This window comes from Schistocerca piceifrons, chromosome 1 (assembly GCF_021461385.2).
Source record: "Schistocerca piceifrons isolate TAMUIC-IGC-003096 chromosome 1, iqSchPice1.1, whole genome shotgun sequence".
Lineage (NCBI taxonomy): Eukaryota > Metazoa > Arthropoda > Insecta > Orthoptera > Acrididae > Schistocerca > Schistocerca piceifrons.
This window is the reverse complement of record NC_060138.1, coordinates 529,220,490-529,237,346: the sequence shown is the minus strand read 5'-3', so window position 1 is coordinate 529,237,346 and position 16,857 is coordinate 529,220,490. Positions and strand designations below refer to the sequence as shown.

Sequence of the window (16,857 nt, the reverse complement as noted above, 5' to 3'; positions counted from 1 at the left end):
AGCCGGACTTACTCACTACTCTTTGCACTTCTAGCTACGTCTTTGACCATGATATCGATTGGCTGGGCTTGGCCACACTTCCTCAACTGCCGTCAAGATAGTTAGTCACGACACCGAGGTAAGTGATAAACAACGAAAACAATTCCAAAGAATTTTTAATACACTGGCATATTCAATTAAGCCGCACGCAACCCACCGAAACAACTCGGCGACTCCAATTCCATCGCCGGTGTAGCTTATAACAGACTCCAAGGACCTTGTCCTTCCGACCTCTAGGAAAACCAAATCACCATGGGCGGTGGATCTGCCCTCATAACTCAACACGCCGTAGCCGCTGGCTTCGCTCCTTCGTTGTCCGACTCGTCCTTTTGCCGTCCTGCCACGTACACGGTCCCACGTGACTCTCGCTCATCGCCGATCCCGACACATCTCCCCAGCAGAGCGCACGCGCTACCGTTAAATCCGCGCCGCCAAAGATAAGCAGAAGGCAAATAAGCATTAAAGTCGACTCAAAGAGCAAAACAACGATCGATGGAAACCGGCGCCAGAAACGCACCAGCTCAGGTAGGATACATAAGAGGCCTGAACAGGTTCACATGCCGGATGATCACTGTGAAGAACACGCAGAAACCATGACTTCTTGTGGGACAGCATTATCAGCACCTAACAGAGTATGGAAGAGGCCTCATTGTGGGCCAGCGGGTCATCTGGTCAAATCGCACAATATACAGATTTCTGGGGTATTTCTGTGTGACAGTGGCTCGATACTGGACCATATGACAATGGAGGGCAGGCATACTCATCCTCGAGGTTCCAGTCGAGGAGTAGGAGGAGAAGATTACCGTTTAACACACCGTCGACAACGAGGTCACTGGAGACAGAGCGCAAGGCCGGATTAGGGGAGGATGGAGAAGGAAGGCGGCCGTGTCCTTCCAGCATTTGACTTAAGCGATTTAGGGAAATCACGGAAAACCTAAACCAGGATGGCCAGACACGGGTTTGAACCGCCGTCCTCCCGAATACGTGTCCATTGCGCTGCCCTGCTCCGTGTCCCAGTGGACGATGTCTGATCAACACAATGAAAGGTCGCGCTGCTGTGCATCGAGCATACACACTGACTGGTTGTGGATGACGCTGGAGCTGTCGTCCGAGGATCTTCTATATGTGTATGATTGGAGACATATACGGTGATCCTGTAGGTCAATGCAACATGTCGACAGGCTGTAAGTCGTGTTTGGTCACAAGAGCGGTGTGTTGGCGAGCGTTATCCTGTTGGAAAATACTCCCTGGAGTGCTCTTCATGAGCAGCAGCACAACAGGTCGGATCACCAGATTGACGTACAGATTTACAGCCAGGATGCGTAGGGTAACCACGAGAATGCTCCTGCTGTCATACGAAATCGCACCCAAGACCATAACTCCAGGTGTGTGTCCAGAGTATGTAGGACGCAGACAGGTTGGTTGCAGGCCCTCAGATAGCTTCCTTCTAACCAACACACGGCCATCACATGCATCGAGGCAGAACCAGTTTTCACCAGAAAACACTCCCTCCAGTGAGCTCTCGCTTGACACCACTGAAGCCGCAAAAGGCGGTGGTGTGAGATCAGTGGAATGCACGCTACAGGCCGTCTGGCTCGGAGCTGTCCTTGGAGTAACCGATTTGTAACAGTTCATTATGGAACCAACCGCTGCTCAGCTTTCTGCTGCAGATGCCGGACGATGCACCAGAGCCATACAAAGAACGCGATGGTCTCCCCTCTTCGTAGTGCCATGTTGCCACGTGGCTGCCTGGTGTGCGTACATTCCCATGACCACCGCTGCCGGCAACCGTGTATGGTGGCTACATTCCTGCCATGTTTTTCTGCAACATCTAGTCACCCTATTACATGACTTTCTTCAGCTCAGTGGGGTGTTGGTAATGGCGCCTTTGTTGCCTTGAAGGCATCCTTCATGAATATCAACTCACCGTGTCCAGCCTCAAAGGTAACTAACGCTCAAGACCGTTACAGCGTGTAATTTCTGCAAACCTAATTGGATCCTCATAGTGGCGCTACTAGCGCCACTCTTATGTGACAGGCAGGAAATATGAACAGACATCATCTTTCAGATGTAGAAATACGCCTACCAACTCCTTCTTGCTGTTGCGATTTTTTCCGTCGTGGTAGTAACCCCTTCACATCTATGCCTGCCCTCCGAGTGTGAGAAATGGACTTCCTGCAGAATTCTCTACCATTCCGCAGTTGTGGTAGGAGACTGCCAGCTGCCAGTTTAGAGAATTACCGTCCCATGCAGTGGCTGCCGTTCACGACACAAACGGCTATTTGGAGTGGTGTGACTGAGAAGCGTGGACTGCCGACGAACGTTGTCGTATTAAGTTCAGCTGAATCGTGATTCTGCACTACAGATGAACGTCGTAGTATGGCGGCAACCTGGGGAGAGGTCCTGTTCTTCCAGCGGAGTTCCCCGTCAGGTCACCGCAAGGGGAGTCATAGGATGTGATTTCAGGTCACGGCTGGTAGTGACTGAGGGAACTCTCACGTCACAGCGGTGTGTCACGGACACATTACGTCCCTGTGCGCTATCTCTTGTCAAACAGTGTCATCGTGCCATTTTTCAACGGGACAAAGCTCATTATCAAATGGCTCGTGTCTCTCTAAACTGTGTGCATAATGTTGAGGTACTCCCATGACCAGCAAGAGCCCAGATCTGTCCCTCATAGAGCATAACCGTGAGCAGTACGAACGTCAGTTTCGTCTCAGTGACCCCTTGCAGGGTGTCATGGAAGAGATACAACAGTTGTGGACTAGCTTGCCTTAGGGGAAGATACAATGGCTTTATGAAACACTTCCCAACCGAATCAGTGGATGCATCCGGGCTAGAATGGGTAGAACTTCTTAGTGATAAGTAGCCTCATACCGACATGTTCTTTGTAAATTTGGCTTGTTTTGGCAATCACTGGAATGACATTGCACACCCTCTCAACCTGTGAAGTTACATTTCTTCCCCTCCTACCCTTCTAGGTGATCCATTTTTTCGGCAGACAGGCAGTGTATTCTACAACTGTGAATGATTATTGATATATACGAGTAGTTCTATCCTCGTGGAACTTCCTAATAGGTTAAAACTATTCACTCAACTGAGATTCAAACTTGAATTCTTGCCCTGCGTGGGCAGCGTCACTACTTACCCTCGTGGCTTTACTTCCGGGAGTACCTCTATCCTACCTTCCAAACTTAACACAACTTCTCGCGCCTGTCTTGTGTGACTCCAAACTCCATAAGAAAGGATATTCCTGAGTAATGACTTAGTAACAAAGGGAGTGTTTCCAGAATGAATGTTTCACACTGGAGCTGTAAGGGTCGACCGTGCGTCTATTAGTGCTTGTCTAGCTCAGTTCTTGAAGCACTTACCCACAAAAGGCAAAGGTTCGAGTCCCGCTCCGGCGCAGCGTTTAATTCCCCAGGAAATTTCAGAACATCATCGCACTCTGCTGTAGAGTCAAAGATTCATTGAGAATGAAGCATATTACTGAGCTACTCAAAGAACTGGGGCCAACTGTCTTGTCGCAGTGATAACACTGGTTATCGTCATATCACCGAAGTTAAGCGCTGTCTTGCTGGGGTAGCACTTGGTGGATGGTCATCCGATTTGCTGAGCGGTGTGCACTCAACCCTTGTGAGGTAAAATAAGGAGCTACTTGACTGAGAAGTAGCGGCTCCGGTCTCGTAAACCGATATACGACTGGGAGAACGGTGTGCTGACCACATGCCCCTCCAGATCCGCATCCACTGACACCTGTGGTCTGAGGATGACACGGCGGCCGGTCGGTGGTGTTGTGCCTTCAGGCCTAATCGGGCGGAGTTAAGTTTTTACTCAAAGAACTAACTACAACAATGTTCTGTATAATTACTAGTTTTGTCAAAAAATTAACAGCTTAATAATTTTGCGTATTTCCCCTGAGTAATATATTATCGCATTATTTTCACTTAGAAAAGTGTTAAGTACTGACTGCAGAAACGCAAGCGCTGGAACTCTCTCCCACTGCGACTGTGTGCTGTTTCGAAAATTTTTATCGGAGCAGGACACGAAACTGGGAGGGAGGAGAAAGGCAATGGCTGAAGCAAAGCTGTGAGGAAGGGACGTGAGTCGTGCCTGGATAGCTTAGCTATTAAAAGTATTGCCCACAAAAGGTGAGGCTCTTGGTTCGAAACTCGGACCGGTATACAGCTTTGATCTGTAGGGGTGTTTCAGAATAGCACAAAATCCACTGTAGAGTGAAAACCCATTCTGTGTATATTTACAGAAGTGCTTTAATGAGCAGCTATTTGTAAGTAAATGCCTGAGGTAGGTGAATGTATATGTGTCCGTACGGGTGTGTGTGTGTGTGTGTGTGTGTGTGTGTGTGTGTGTGTGTGTGTGTGTGTAAGCGTGAGAGAGATCGGGTTATTGTAACTGTATTGTATTTAGTGATGCTGAAAACGCAACTGATAAGCTCCTCACATCCTTTTGTGTCCTGAACCCTTGCAGATCGCTGTGGGATATTTAGTTTGCAATGTTATTTTTACTTTTTCAAAACTTTTAGTATCAGTGGCCGTGGTTTATATGAAGGTTGTCAAGAAAAGTATTCCCGATTTTGAGAGGTAGTAGTATCGACCTAAACAAAACAAGAATGTCCAGTAAACATGGGCTATTAAGGTGCATACCTTGAAAGCCACGAGCACTTGGTCATATCCGCTACTGTGAAACGCATCTCTTCTACTGCTAGCTCTTCTGTTATGAACTATCTACAGAATGCAGTAAACAAATAACGACGCGTTCCTCTGTTATTGCTCATGAATACAGCATTCAGTAGACTTCTGTTAATGTTTTACCGTGAACGGCATTCGCAGTTTTGGGTAACTGCAGCGCATACACTACTCCTATTGGACCAAATTGTGTTTTGACAACTTTGTAAAATGCTTTTACATTGTACTTTGATCTTTGCACTATTTTTCCACAGGGGAAACTGCAGACATGACCTTATTTATGGCCTGACAAATGAAAGCTACCGTCGAGCCCGTGTTTTTTATACTGAAAAATACCGAAAGACAGGGTACCATCTGCATAATTTTTCAACCGTATTTTCCAGCAACTTGCAGACTCTTGCTCCGTAGCGCCAACAACGGCGGATCGCGGCTAATCTCGCACCATACGTACTCCCGTTGCGGAGGAGAGTACTGTAAACAGTAGAAGAAAATCCTGGTGCTTGTGTACGTAAAATTTCAGCAGCTATCGTAAATAGTCATCGTCTAGTCTGGGCAATCCTGTATGAACTATTCCTGTAACCAGATGATGTACAGTGCGTGCAGGTGTCACAAGACCAGCCTGCTGGAATGTAATTCCGCCAATGGATGTTGCAAATATTTGGTGAAGATCCACTATGAGCAGTGAAGATACTGTTCACAGACGATGCTGCTTTATCGGTAGATGCAATACTGTCAATGTTCTTAACCAAATGTGGAGGCTGATGTAGAGCCACATGCGGTTCAAGACGCAGGGCATCAGCCACGATTTTCAGTTATAGTATGAGCAGGAATTATTAGCGACACAGTATGACATTATCTACTACCATACAGGTTGAGTGGTGTGAAGTATCTCCAGTTCCTGTCAAACGACTTACCTGTCCTGCTAGAGGACATCCCATTTCAACAACGGTTGGAGATGTGGCTCATGAATGGTGGAGCACGAGACTATTTTCTCTTAAATATTCGAGAAACCTCACGCTGACATTTAACAGACAATGGATGTCCAGTACGTTGACCTGCTCATGCCTCCGATCTTAATCACTTGGATTTTTGATTGTGGGACACTTGAAAACTGTGGTTAAAAGTACGTCCCACAGCATTCGTACACTACCTCGTCAAAAGCATCTGGACAACCCTATTTACCGCTAGATGTCACGAGAGTCGGACTCGACAGTTACAAAGGGGGGGAGGGGGGAGGGGGATTGTTGTTACCAGTGAGACGCAGTAGCAGCAGAATGGGACAGCAAGGAGAGAACGTGAACTCGTCGTTGGCTACTACCTGAGTATCGAATCAGTCAGTACCATTTAGACCCTTCTAAAGCTGCCGAAGTCGACTGTTGGTAAAGTGTGAAGCGCAAACGTGAAGAAACAACCACAGCTAAATCAAGACCAGGCAGACTTCATGTACTGACGGACACGTTCAGCGGAAACAATCGTCGTGAGTTCCAAAATTCTGCCAGCAGTCCAGTTAACACAGTGACCGTGTGTTGGAAGTTAGAATGTGCACAATGATCGAGAAACTCCCCGTAAGTCGCATATTTATGCAGTCAGTGTTGAACGACCCTTGAGGTGGTGCAAAATATGACGCCACCTAGCAGTGGGTGACTGAGATCGTGTTATCTGGAGAGATGATTCACCATGTACCCTGTGACAGTCCGATGGAAAGGTTTGGGTTTGCCGACTGTGTTGAGAACCTTACCTGCCGTCATGTGTAGTGCCAACAATTAAGTCTGCAGGAGTGGTGTTACGGTTGAAACTTCTAAATTTCAAAAAAATGGTTCAAATAGCTCTGAACACTATGGGACTTAACATCTGAGGTCTTCAGTACCCTAGAACTTAGAACTACTTAAACCTAACTAACCTAAGGACATCACACACATCCATGCCCGAGGCAGGATTCGAACCTGCGATCGTAGCGGTCGCGCGGTTCCAGACTGAAGCGCCTAGAACCGCTCGGCCACCAGCGGCCGGCTGAAACTTCTACGTATGTTGGAAGTTGTATGATGAAACTATGTGTAGGCTACTATGTGTAAGTGAATTTCAATGTAACAGTCTGAAAACTGTCTGACTTTTAAACAGCGATTACAGATTCTGTTGTGCAATTAGCGTAACTACCCTACTTTTGAACATGAACCCATTTTTGCAATTTACTTTTAGGAATGTGATTTTAATTATTCTGAAACGCACCTGACTGTCTATAAATTAATCGTTCACTGCTCTCTCCTGACTGACTCATTCACAAGATCTCAGAATAAAAACCTGTTACGTAACTTAAATGTGTCCTATTACAAAAAAGAAACCTATATATTGAATTTACATACTATTTCACTGAATGGAGACTGTTGTTAATATTCTGTTAAAATGTTGATTTAGGCCCAACAACAAACTCTTACATTGCAACAGATATTTTGACTCAGCTCTGACAGCACTGCAAGGATTATGAGCGGAAATAGACGAATGGGCTGCAGTTTGACTTTTTATTTTTGTTTCTTTAAAACTGCTGTTTTAGCAAATTAGTTTTTTATTCTCCTTTAAAACTTATTATTTATTGTTGACGCAAAAGTGCAAGGCTTAACAGTACAAATTTTACCAAACTCAGTTTTTCTTTGAACACTGGAGATATGCTTTGTGAAATACTTATAAATGACAGAGGGAAGTATTTTGAAATTATATTATATTAATGGCACAAAAATAAACTCAGACTAATACAAACGATGAGCATTGTCTTTCTCCACATTGCCATACACTATATTTTCTAGTTGTACAAAATATTTCTATTGCCAAATTTGTTTTCTTGGATTCCTAACGCAATACTGTTTAACTAATCTAAATGGGGGAAGGCTAATTAGAATTCCGAACACATGATTGATATTTCTCTCTGATTACCAACATGTAGATATTATTAGACATAGTGAAAATATGCGCAGCAATAATTACTGAGCTCACGTTTGCAGCAAACAAACGCAAAGTAGATTACCTTTTTCTGAAGTGCTGTGTCTTTACACAAACATCTTAAAAATAATTCTTCATCCTCAGGGTACACATCATGGTACATCTAAAACAGAAATCTCTGTGCGGTACATCTGCTGTCCAAGATGCCCAGTCTGCCACGATACACCTTCTCTCCATGACACAACTCCTACTGCACAAGGCTGCGGCTCTGCTGGACTGTGACTTACTAACTTTCCCGCATTCTACTCAATAATGTAAGGTCTGGAAGCCAGAGATTGGGTTTGCAGCGTGTAAAGATGCCTGAAGTAGCAGTATTCCTAATAATCTGACAATTTTCATTGTGTTTGCATTCAAAGATGCTCCAAGTAGTAACATACCAAGCAAACTATGATTTAATGTCATTTCACTTATGGTATGAACCTTTCACGGTTTGGGGTTAGTTAGGGTGTGGTCCCGATATTGCGCTTAAGAGAACGCTAAAGCTGAAGGATATGAACACGTTTTACAGTATTGTGTAGTGTATGCAGTAGAGGAACAGTTCGGAGATGATGACTGATTGTATTAGCACTTGTCATAAAGAGGCAAATGGGAGGCAATGGTTTGTGGACAATAGCATTCGTGAAGTGGGCTGGCCAGCCGAAAGTCCCCACCTGAACCCAATGGAACACCTTTGGCATGAGTTAGGAAGTCGACTTTGCTCTAGTAGAACCCTGCTCTGGTTTCGACTCTTGAGTAAGAACGGGCTGTCATTCCTCTGCAGATCTTCAGACACTTCATTAAAAGTATCCACCAACGTATTTCAAGTCGCCATATAGGCGAAGGGTGCACGTACCCATATTAATGCCCACCGATAGGTGTCCAGATATTTTGATCTGATGGTATACTAGGAGTGCTTTCCCACACTGGTAGCGCTACTGTTGAGCCCATGAACTTTCTGTGAATTCAGCTATGGCAATAATGGTGGCACTATCGCATAACCTCGCTGCTGGCAATGATAACTTGTGTCATAGCGCCAACTCGAGCAACCACAGACCGAGACTCTCGCCGCCTGTTCAACAGCTGTCCCCTTGAGACAGGTAACCGCATCACCAATACCAAGGAAAGAGGCAGTGTTCTCTCGCGGAGCGCCACCACTTTTGAATCTTAACGTTGTAAGCTGACCCTGCTTCCTGGGAAAATATTACAAGACGAGAAGCGTCAGTATTCTCGGACTGAATATAGAACTTTGTTGGGGTTCAAGCCAGTGGGAGACCCTGAAGGTAAAATGTGGCGTTGCAGTCCTGGGGGTTGCGTCATCCACCGCTACGCATATGCTTTAACAACAGCATCAGTTGTCTAAAATAGGCCTTATCACGCAAGCTCTAATTACACGCGTAAAGTTTGGCATACATTGCAAACATAATCGAACAAACGCTCTAAACAATATGAATGATAACTTAGCGGAAACAAAAAAAAAAATAGTCAACGCAGTTACGAAATGGTTCAAATGGCTCTGAGCACTATGGGACTTAACATCTATGGTCATCAGTCCCCTAGAACTTAGAACTACTTAAACCCAACTAACCTAAGGACATCACACAACACCCAGTCATCACGAGGCAGAGAAAATCCCTGATCCCGCCGGGAATCGAACCCGGGAACCCGGGCGCGGGAAGCGAGAACGCTACCGCACGACCACGAGCTGCGGACCGCAATTACGACGTTTGGTCTGAATTATCTATATTCTTCACATTGACAAACAATAGATCTGATGGTCTTACATTAAAAAATTAGATGTATATTGGTTTCCAAACTAAATTTCAACCGGCCATCCTGATTTAGGTTTTCCGTGATTTCCCTAAATCACTCCAGGCAAATGCCGGGATGGTTCCTCTGAAAGGGCACGGCCGACTTCCTTCTCCATCCTTCCCTAATCCGATGAGACCGATGACCACGCTGTCTGGTCTCCTTCCCCAAAACCAACCAAACCAACCAACCAACTAAATTTCAAGAAATAAAATCGTTGTTAAGTTTTGTCTAGACTGCATGAATAGCGAATAAGAATTGACAGATCTGGCAACTGAATAAGTTGCCACGAAAGCAGAACCAATATCCAAATCCTAACTACGCGTTATTTCTGATGTTCATCACTCAGAAAAACTTCATCACAAGGTACAACTATCACTCGTGCGAAGTTAAAGTGACACAGTCACAAAAAAATACAACACTTGCAAGCAGCATCATAATGTGTTGGTTCTACAAACTGCAGTATCACCTACAAAATTTCAAAGTACTCAATCGGTGCAGCAAGCCAGCTCAAAATTAAGATTGCGAAAAGATAATCCCACGAAGTCGCCTATTTAACACCTTGGAAACCCATACCACTCCAGTCATGTTCACAACTTCTTACAAATTTATGGTAAAATGACTAAATTACACTATTTTTCGGAATACTATGTATTGCAATGAGCATCTCCCCAAGCTGGTCACTTTCCAACCTCATATAACATTCTCACATATAAATTACGCTAAATATTACTAAAAACATGATGGGGTGCCGTTACTTACAACTGTTTACACTAAGATAGACAATCAAATATTTTTATACAGTCTAAAGTGATGCAACAGATCAAAGCGTATATTCCTGCTGGTTTACCTGGTGGTCTTCGCTTAATGAAGCACTCAATTACAGACGATTTCATTGACGCCTGCTTCAGTTGGACTGAATAATGTTTCATTTGACACAGAAGTAGCTTACATATCTAAACATAAATACACTTAGGAAAGGTCTAGGGGTACAGGGTGTCATGTAGTGACATCACGGTACATGCAGGTGTGGAGTACTTTTGGTTCTGGTTAATTATATTATGTGCTTTTAATTAAAGTATCGATAGTTTGGATACATTTAAGTCTATTTGCGTCAGTATGTTTTCAGTGACAAAGATAAAAAGTCAGTTGTCAGCTGCATAAGAAATCTTTTAGTTGGTTCACTTAACCAGTTTTAATAGTTTGAAGTGTCATCTTTAAAAGTGAAATTGGCTCAAATCATTGGTAAGCCAATGTCAAAATAAGAATAGGGCAGTAGTGTCCTACAAAGGATTGGCAAAAAATACACACATAAAACAAGTATGTCAGATGAAAACTACAAAGATTGAACAGCAGAAGGAAAATGGATTTGCTAAACCAACTGTAAAATAGTTAAGCTTAAGAGCCACAATATACCTTTGCTACAGAATCAACAAAGTCCAGCGACTTCGATAAAAATATATGTTACGTGTAATGAGCATCAAACAACTGTCAAATCTCACATCGTACATACTGTAGTATGTGCGACGACAGTCAACCAACATACGAGCTCGGAATTTTTCGAGATTGGTCAGAGCAGGACAGCGAGAGCAAAAGGGGTTGGGAGACAGGGGGGGGGGGGGGTGGGGGTGCACACAGTGGCCTGGAAATTCCTTCTAGGAAGAGTTCCACCGACCACGCCGACTATGGGTGCCTGGTCGATTGCCAAAATGTATTCTTCCAGTGACAAAAATACTGCTTGCTAATATTACACAGGAGAATACTAAAATTGAACCTAATGGGCCAACATAATAAATGAGAGTATCTAGCTGGTCCTCTTGACACTGTGAAAACTGTAAAACTGTGATATAGATTTCTATGAAAACAATAAATGTCAAAAGGTTGTCAAGAGAAGAATAAGACCTGCCAAGACTGTCTTCTAAAATAAGAAGAACCTTCTCCTGAACAAATGCATCAGCGTCCACATTAAGAAAAGATTTGTAAATACCTTTGTATGGAGTGTCCCTATTACAATTGCGAAACCTGAACATTAGCAAAGCAAGAGAAAGCTCACCTCGAAGCTGCGAAATGGTGGTTTTGGAGGAGAATTACAAGTACTAGCTGAACTAACAGAAAAACGAATTAAATGGTTTTACAAGAAACAGGAGAGAGAAAAGTCATTCGACACTTATTTACGATTGATACTCTTTCGCAAAGCATTGTCGAAGATAAGATTGAAGACAACTGCGGAAGAGAGTAAGCTGCGGCTGCAGAAATAAAACTTAGTCTTTTGAAACAAGAGAAAGAAAGATTTTTATTAGCAGTCATTACAGCAAACTTTACGCTACTGTGAAACCAAAGCAACTAAAATAGTAAACAACGCATCAAACATGAGCTGAAGTACACCGTAAACATGATTTTGTTCATAGTTGTTGTTCAGCAGGTGCAGAATATTGCAACAAAGACAAAAACTCAGTCACGAGATAACCTTTATTTGGTCAACTCTACCGGTTTCGACTCTTTAAACTGTCATCCCCAGAAGTGAAAGTCTCTCAAATCATTGGTAAGCCAACGTCAAAATAATAATCGGGCAGTAGTGTCCTACAAAGGACTGGCAAAAGATACATATATAAAACAAGCATGCTAAAAGAAAAGTACAAAGATTGAACAGCAGAAGTAAAATGGATTTGTTAAACCAACTGTAAAATAGTTAAGCTTAAGAGCCACAATATACCTCTGCTACAGAATCAACAAAGTAGACTGACTTCTCTAAAAATATATATTATGTGCAATGAGCATCAAACAACTCTCAAATCTCACATCGTACATACTGAAGTATGTGCGACGACAGTCAACCCCGCCGGCCGGAGTGGTCGAGCGGTTAAAGGCGCTACAGTCTCGAACCGCACGACCGCTACGGTCGCAGGTTCGAATCCTGCCTCGGGCATGGATGTGTGTGATGTCCTTAGGTTAGTTAGGTTTAAGTAGTTCTAAGTTCTAGGGGACTTATGACCACAGCAGTTGAGTCCCATAGTACTCAGAGCCATTTGAACCATTTGAACCATTTGACAGTCAACCAACATACGAGGTCTGTTCAAAAAATTCCGGAACTTTGTCCACAAAATTGTTCTACGCTTACCTTTTATTTATTGTGCATGGTCTCCTTCCAAATACTCTACTCCACAACTGATACACCGCTCCCAACGCCGTTTCCACTTCCAGGAGCAGTCTTGATACACCTCTTGCTGGATCGCGCGAAGTGCCGTCTGCAAATTCTCTTTTATTTCGTCTATTGTTGCAAATCTTCGTTCTTCCAACTGAATTTTCAACTTTGGAAATAATAAAAAGTCCGCAGGGGCCAGGTCTGGAGAGTACAGAAGATAAGGCAGCACAGTTCATTTTTTGTGCAATAGTTATTCACCAACAGGGATGAATGTGCGGATGCATTTGATGCAAGAGCCTTGAATTGTCTCGTCTCATTTCAGACAGTTTCGATCTCACATTTCCTCGCAGGCATCACAACACGTCCCAATAGTACCGTCGATTAACACTTCGCCCTTGCGGCACGAATTCGTAGTGAACTAATCCTTCAAAGTCAAAGAAAACTGTCAGCATATGGCTTGACATTTAACCTGACCTGACGAACTTCTTTGGTTTTGGAGAACGTCTCCAACCCATTGTGAAGACTGAACCCTGGACTCGACATCAGAAATGCAGACACACGTCTCATCATCAGCTGTGATTGTTTAGAGGAACATCTCGTTCTCATTTGCACGGTCCAAAAGCTCTTCACAGATCGCGAGGCAAAGGTCTTTCTGGTCTTGAATCATAAGCCGAGGGACTGAATTGGCGGCAACACTATGCACTCCAAGATGCCGTGTCAGGATTTCATGATACGATCCAGTTGAAATGCTACATTTTTCTGCAATCTCTCGGCAGCCAGTCTTCGATTGGTACATACAATTTCGTTGACGTTCCTGGCATTAGCATCATCGGTAGCCGTCGAAGGGCGTCCTGAACAAGGGTCATCTTTAACTTCCGTCGGCCATTTTTAATCCTTGTGAACCTTTTGTAACAACAAGTAAGATTCAAACACTCACCACCGTAAACTTCCGATATCATTTAGTGTGTCTCTGTAAAGGTTCCCTTGAGTTTCAGGCAAAATTTAATGCAGATGTGTTGTTGCTCTAACACTGCCATCTCGAAATTTGCGTTCTACTCAATAAAGCACTGAACAATAATCAACAGTCATACAACAATGAAACTCCCGGCAGTTACACATTAAATGCAGCCGTGTGCAGGGACGTCAACTGCATTTCGCTCTAACACACCAATGGCGCGATATTATGAATGTTCTGGAATTTTTTAAACAGACTTCGTACATATGACACAAAGGGCGTTGAACACACTTACATATAAATTGGGAGCGCTAGTGTACAATGAACTGCAATAGACTCGGCGACAGTTAAAGCGCAAGTATGCAGTAGACCTTATGAAAACGTTACAAATTCATTAACAAAGGACAATAAACCATGGACCAAACACACGTACAAAAAATAATATCATTATTACGTAAAGCGAAATAAGCAAAGGAAAGTAAACAGTTCAAATTTTATTATCAATTTATGGTGGGACCACGGCCGCTGGAACAGCGGCGAAACGTGAATCTGTGCCAGTGTACTGGAGACGAGGCCGTCCGCTGGACGCACGTTAACAGGAAACACAAGCATGTGAGGTCCCGATAGCAGGAAGAGGACGCCACCGACTTTTTTTACGGACCTTGACCGACTCGAAGGCTTGCGAGGGACCCCAGAGCGTGTTTACTAGATGACTTGCTCTGTGGTACTGTGCCTGTAGCTTATCTAGATGCTAAGTAACGCGAGTGGGAGTTGATAAACCTTGGTAGGCGTTTTAACAGGTCACCATGTGACAGCTTACATTAAAAATAAGTAGTATCTCGTGGCACACCTAGAAAACACCGCCAAAAAGTAATAAACAAAAAATCTGTTACATGAATGCCATTAATACATTCGGGACAGAAATGAAAAACTAGAATTACTTTAACACAGTGAGCAAGTCAGTTTCGAATATGTAATCAGATACAACAAGTGTTCGACTATGAAGTAAGTAATGAGTGTAATGGACAGGGGCACTACGAATGTAGTGTGTGGACATTAAGTTGGGAATGAGGGTCCCACGGGGAGCGTGCAAGGGATAAATCCCTGCAGTCGCACTATCCTCTGTGCCCTCGGTGAAAATCATTTAACAGAGAAGCTAAACAATCAAAAACAATCTACTTTTCAGTGTGAGTTGTTCATTCAGCAAATCCTTAGAGTTACGGCGGGAATGTTTATAAGAGATTAATTTTGTATCGTGTGTCGACTAAATGCAAAATTTCCACATCGAGTAAAGATGGCAGGGATAAGAGTTGTGGTTATCACGTAGGATTAGTTCAGAGATAAGACACACTAAGTATTCAATACACATTTATTAATAACTCGTATATAACAAATATGGCGGTTGAACATGTTACGCACCGAAAGATAACACTGAAACAAAGCAAGCCGGCCGGTGTGGCCGTGCGGTTTAGGCGCTTCAGTCTGGAACCGCGTGACCGCTACGGTCGCAGGTTCGAATCCTGCCTCGGGCATGGATGTGTGTGATGTCCTTAGGTTAGTTAGGTTTAAGTAGTTCTAAGTTCTAGGGGACTAATGACCACAGATGTTAAGTCCCATAGTGCTCAGAGCCATTTGAACCATTTGAACAAAGCAGTCCAAAGAAGCAAAGTCACCAAGATAGGGCCACCACAGAGTGTTTTTCAATCTGAAGATATTGAGCGAAAGTATACTTATATAAGAATTCTCATCATCTTCGTTGAGTAAGCATTCGCAAAAACGGGTTTTAAAAGCCCTTCTAGTTTGTCCTATATCAAAGCCTGGCACAAAATGCACTGAAATTTATATATTCCAGATTTGACAGGTTTGTCGGTTCCAGGACTCTCGTTATGTATAAAAACCAGTTTAGTGACGTTATTAGTAGTAAACGCCACATTCAGGTAATATTTTCTTACCGGCTTGGCAATCCCATATGGCATGTTCCCTATGAAAGGAATTTAAAAATATTTCTTCCCAGTGACACCATCTTTATTACGTAAAAAAGAATTACATGAAGATGGTATCTGTTTTTTCGGAAATGTCCGAAGGAACATATACCGTCTTTGTATAGTTAAGGCTAACCGGCCATTGACCTTCTTCTGTACTAGATGCACACGCATTGCCCGAACTCTTACAGGACTTGGTAGGATTGTCTGCCGCGAGTAATGTGTGTAATAGGCAGGGCACTACGAATGTAGTGAGTGGAAATTACGCTGGGAATGTGGGTCTCACGGGGAGCGTGCTAGGGATAAATCACTGCAGTCGCACTATCCTCTGTGCCCTCGGTGGCTCAGATGGAGCCGTCACGGTACCTTAACGTGTTCAGCCCCCTGTAATAAAAAAAAAATAAAATAAAAATAAAAAAAACTGAGTAAAAGAATCAACGATCAACTTGAACGGATGCCCTGTGACGTCCGCACAAACCAAACTCAACGAACATTACCGACCAGAATGAAAAAGAAAAAAAAAAAGATGGAAAGAACATCTGCCATGTAAGCAGGAGATCCCGGATTCGAGTCCTGGTCGGGGCAAACATTTTAAACTGTCTTCGTTGATGTATATCAACGCCTGTCGACAGCTTAGGATCTTGATTTAATTATCATTTCATAAAAAAGAATTGGTGTGCTTACTAGTTTTAGCCTTACATAGATTTTACGCAAGACTAGCCGGATACCCGTTGTTGACAGCAGTGTACTTAACGGTTGTTGAGCTCTGCGGCGGCAGCAGAGGGACTAAGAAGAACCTGACATATACGGGCACCCACAGCATGAAAAATAGATAATTTGTGCCTGAAAGGGTGACTGAAAGAAACGTGGATGATGTTATCTGTGATAGTAGATTTCGTATGGATGCAGAAACTAATTTTGCGTCTACCAGATGCAATTTCAACTCGTGGTATGATTGACCGCATGACTGACGTCCCTCTTACTCCGCTGTTGACACAGAGCTTAACGACCTTAAGTACTGCGCTGTCAACAGTAGGTATCCGGCTAGTCTTATGCAAAAACTATATAAGGCTAAAATTTGTAAGCACGCTAATTCATCTTTATTAAGATAAAGATGGTGACACTAGGGAAAAACATTTTACGGTGTCTTTCATGGGGGCAAGCCATTTCCGATTGGCAAGTTATTATGAAAATACAACCTCTATGTGGCGATCACCACTAATAACGTTACTGATCTGCTTTTTATACGTAATGAGA

At 43.5% G+C, this 16,857-nt stretch overlaps 1 protein-coding gene across 1 annotated transcript in view; it reads left to right on the top strand.

Annotated features, from left to right (window-relative positions):
- LOC124746573 (ionotropic receptor 21a) overlaps nucleotides 1-16,857 on the top strand; it is a 189,468-nt gene that overhangs the window by 35,007 nt on the left and 137,604 nt on the right. The gene's annotated exons all lie outside the window — the stretch shown is intronic.